General features: G+C 41.8%; 1 non-coding gene across 1 annotated transcript; it reads right to left on the bottom strand.

Annotated features, from left to right (window-relative positions):
* Nucleotides 1-3401: 3401 nt before the first annotated feature.
* Nucleotides 3402-3473, bottom strand: trnam-cau (transfer RNA methionine (anticodon CAU)). Its single transcript has one exon. It is a non-coding gene; the product is annotated as a tRNA-Met (tRNA).
* Nucleotides 3474-4730: the final 1257 nt, after the last annotated feature.

The following is a 4730-nucleotide window of genomic DNA, read 5'->3' as shown; positions in this document are numbered from 1 at the left end:
TCGGCCGTCCCTGAGTTTCAGCTCCCGGCTCTTACATTTCCTCATCCACACTGTCTTTACTGTGGATGTTCAGGGATTCCTTGTCGGATCTGAGGACTGTATCCATTAAACATTCTGAGCCAGGAGATCCACACACTCTCTGTTATCAAGATTTATGGGCAGGAATGTTTCAAAACTTTGTCTATTAAATCATTGTATTATTCACAGAACTAATGAGGCAATCGGTTCATTATTCAGGCCTTAAACTTGGTTTGGGTAGACCGAAAACTGAGAGGTTCAGCACCTTTCCACTTCTTCACTAATATAACTGATTTTTTTGATGAAGTAACAGAAAAGGTTGATGAAGGGAAAGCAATGGATGTTGTCTATATGGATTTTAAGAAAGCGTTTGACAAACTACCACATAAAAGACTGGGTAACAAAACTGAGGCTCCTGGAATAGGAGGGTCAGTATCTGCTTGGATTAAAAAATGGATGAAATATCAAGAAAAGCGAGTTGTGATATTTGGTTGTTTTTCAGAATGGAAGATGGTGAACAGTGATGTCCACAAGGGTCAGTGTCAGGACCACCATATATAGAAATGACTTGAATATTGGAATCACAGAATCACAGAATTGTTACTGCACAGAAGGAGGCCATTTGGCCCATCGTGTCTGCACTGACTCTCCAAATGAGCAATTCACCTCATGTCACTTCCCTGTCTTCTCCCCATAATCCTGCACTTTCTTCCTTTTCAGATAACAGTCTAATTCTCCTTTGAATTCTTCAATTGAACCTGCCTCCATCACATTCTCAGGCAGTTCATACTTTAACCACTCGCTGTGTGAAAACGTTTTTCCTCATGTCGCTTTTGCTTCTTTTACCAATTACTTTAACTCTGTGCCCTCCCGTTCTCGATCCTTTCACAAGTGGGAACAGTTTCTCCCTATCCACTCTGTCCACACCCCTCATCATTTTGAATACCACTATGAAATCTCCTCTTAGCCTTCTTTTCTCCAAGGAAAACCGTCCTAACTTCTCCAATCTATCTTCATAACTGAAGTTCCTCATCCTTGGAACCATTCCCATGAATCTTTTCCATAATCTCTCCAATGCCTTCACATCTTTCCGAAAGTGTGGCACCCAGAACTGGATGCAGTACTTCAGCTGAGGCTAGTGTCTTATACAAGTTCAACATGACCTCCTTGTTCTTGTACTCTATGCCTCTATTACTAAAGCCGAGGATACTGTATGCTTTATTAACCACTCTCTCAACCAATTACATATAACCCCAGGTCCCTCTGCTCCTGCACCCCCTTTAGAATTGTACCCTTTATTCTATATTGTCAATCCATGTTCTTCCTACCAAAATGAATCAATTCACATTTCTCTGCATTGAACTTCACCTGTCATCTGTCCTCCCATTCCACCAACTTGTCTATGTCCTTTTGAAGTTCTACACTATCATCCTTACAGTTCACAATGCTTCCAATTTTCGTATCATCCATAAACTTTGAAATTCTGCCCTGTACACCAAGGTCCAGGTCATTAATATATATCAGGAAAGGCAAGTGTCCCAACACTGACTCCTGGGGAACTCCACAACAAACCTTCCTCGAGCCTGAAGAACATCCATTGATCACTACTCTTTGTTTCCTGTCACTCAGCCAATTCCATGTCCATGTTACTACTGTCCCTTTTATTCCATGAGTTATAACTTTGCTCACAAGTCTGTTGTGTTGCATTGTATCAAACTCCTTTTGAAAGTCAAGAAAAGCAAAATACTGCAGATGCTAGAAATCTGAAATATAAACAAAAAGTGCTGGAAGTACTCAGCAGGTCTGGCAGCATCTGTGGAGAGAGAAGCAGAGTTAACGTTTCAGCTCAGTGACCTTTCAGATGCTGCCAGACCTTTTGAAAGTCCATGTACATCACATCAACAGCATTGCCCTCATCATCCCTCTCTGTTACCTCATCAGAAAACTCCAGCAGGACAGTTAAACATGACTTTCCCTTAAGAAATCCATGCTGTCTTTCCTGAATTAACCCACATTTGTCCATGGGACTATTAATTTTGTCCCGAATTATTCTTCCGAGAAGTTTTCCCACCACCAAAATTGAACTGACTGGGGAGTGAGACGAGGTGAGTTGCTCTAACAGAGAGCCAGCACGGGTTCGACAGGCCGAACGACCTCCTTCAGTGCTGGAGCCATTCTCTGATTGTATGATTCTAGCGACAACTGTTGGTGGAGAGGCAGTGATGCAGGAATGGGTTGACAGAAAGGGGAAAGTCTGGGCTGGTGTGTGTTTGCAGCATTTGCAGCTTGTGTTCGGGTTTGTGAATAAAGGTGATTTGGAAGCTGTGTTCCGGATTGAAGTGTTTATTGGAAGCAAGAAGTTGATGTAAATTAAGATTAAAACGTGTTAAGATGAAGCGTGGTGTGATTGTGGATAGCAGTAAATATTGTGTTGGTGAATTATTTGTGTTAATAAACTTCCACTGCACCCTCTGCTGCAGGCTGCTGTTTATATCCAGCTGTGTATTAGTGCTGTGTGTTAACTGGATAAATGTTTGTTTCAACGCTGTTTACAAAGCAATAGCATGGCACTCAAACAGTCCCAGACACAGCAACACACGTACAAAAGCAAAATACTGCGGATGCTGGAAATCTGAAACATAAACAGAAAATGCTTGAAATGCTCAGCAGGTCTGGCGGCATCTGTGGAGAAAGAAACAAAGTTAATGTGAGCTAAGGAAACAGATCTGAACTGTTAACTGTTTCTCTCTGCACAGATGCTGCCAGACCGACTGAGCATTTCCAGCATTTTCTGTTTTTATTACAGCAACACTGGTGTTGGGAGGCTCAACCTGGCTACACAATGTTACAAGGACGCTGAGTAACACCATCGACAACGGGACAGAGAGAAAAACACACAGAAAACCAAGAATAGACTGTGAGGAAGCAAAAGTGAGGGACAGAGAGACAACAAGACTGAGATGGCGAAACAAGGCATTTGTATGATTGTGTTCTCCCTGTATTCTGAAGGTATTTCCTGTTGTGTAAATATGTTTTCTGCTGTGTAAAGATGTACCCTGTTGTTGTGTAAAGGTTTTCCCTGTTATTGTTTTATTTCCTGTTACTGACCGTTTCCTCACTGTGACCATTTGCCCTGGTTTTATTGTGGCCAACATCACCATCTGGTGGTGGAGCGGAGGCTCTGCAGGAAGGGGTTGACAAAGGGGGAGAGACTCGGCTGGTCCGGTTTGCAGTTTGTGCAGCTTGTGTTTGTGAGCAAAAGTGAGTTGTTACTGATTGATGTGTTCACGAGAAGAAAAAAGCTGATTGCAATAGAGTGCCTCAGGAAGCATCTTGTTATGATGTTTTAAATGTGAACTGTTTGTGTTACTACCGAACATAAACAGCAGAGAATGGTTTCGATCCATTGACCTCTGGGTTATGGGCCCAGCACGCTTCCACTGCGCCACTCTGCTAACTACTGTTTTAAACTTTATCTGCCTGTTAGTGAAATATGTTCATTTCCCCAATTTTTTTTCTAAAAATAGGATTATCGGCTGAATGCTCAAGAATCCCGGACTCAGCAACACACGTGCTGACGGACTCACCCTCACTGCACAATGACACAAGGACACAGAGTAACAGCACCAACAATGAGGCAGGCAGAGAAAGACACACAGAAAACCAGGAAGAGATTATCAGGACTCAGAAAGGAACAGACAGATAAAGACACACAGAAAACCAGGCAGAGACAGCAAGAGACCAATGATTTATGTAATTGTGTTCTCTGTTGTGTTAAGATGTCCCCTGTGTTTTTAAAATATTTTTCCTGCTGTGTAATATGTTCTCTGTTGTGTAACTATATTCACTGTTGTGTAGAGATGTTCTCTGTTATTGTGTAAAATGGTTCCCTGTTGTGTCAATATTATCCATCTTGTGTAAAAGTGTTCCCGGTTGTTTAAATATGTTCCCTGCTCTGTAATGTAGAGCTGAGTCTGCACTAATGGAATTGCTACAGTATCTTCCAGTCTGATACTGTATGAGGGCTGGAATGTGATCCAAAGCACAGTCTATACAAATTAAATTGCTATTGTATCTTTTAGTTTCACAATCCGGGGGAGTTTTAAACTGAAATCTCAGTTTGTATCTCAGGTTATACTATCTTTCAGATTCTCTCAATCTGATATCGCACTTGAGATTTAGACTTAAGAAAGGATGTACTGGCATTGGACGAGTTCAAAAGAGATTCACTCAGCTGATTCCTGGGATGAAGGGGTTGACTTATCAAGAACGGCTAAACATGTTATTCATTCGTGTTTAGAAGAATGAGGGGTGATCTTTTTGAAACGTACAAGATTCTGAGGGTGCTTAACAGGGTGAAGAAGGGTCTCTGCCCTGAAACATTAACTCTGCTTCTCTCTTCACAGATACTGCCAGACCTGCTGAGTATTTCCAGCATTTCTTGTTTTTATTAACAGGGTCGATGTTGAGAAGATGTTTCCACTAGTGCGGCAATCTCAAACTAGGCCGCATAGTTACAGAATAAGGGGACACTCATTTAAAACTGAGATGCAAAGGAATTTCTTCTCTCAGAGGGTAGTGAACGTCTGGAATTCTCTACCCCAGATAGTTGTGGAGACGAGATCACTGAAAGTATTTAAAGAGGAAGTAGATAGATTTTTGAAATATTGGAGAGTTGAGGGCTATGAAGAGCTGGCATGAAAGAGGAATTG

Source organism: Heterodontus francisci, unplaced genomic scaffold, assembly GCF_036365525.1.
Source record: "Heterodontus francisci isolate sHetFra1 unplaced genomic scaffold, sHetFra1.hap1 HAP1_SCAFFOLD_86, whole genome shotgun sequence".
In the NCBI taxonomy this organism is placed as follows: Eukaryota; Metazoa; Chordata; class Chondrichthyes; order Heterodontiformes; family Heterodontidae; genus Heterodontus; species Heterodontus francisci.
This window is presented reverse-complemented; position numbering and strand designations above follow the sequence as displayed.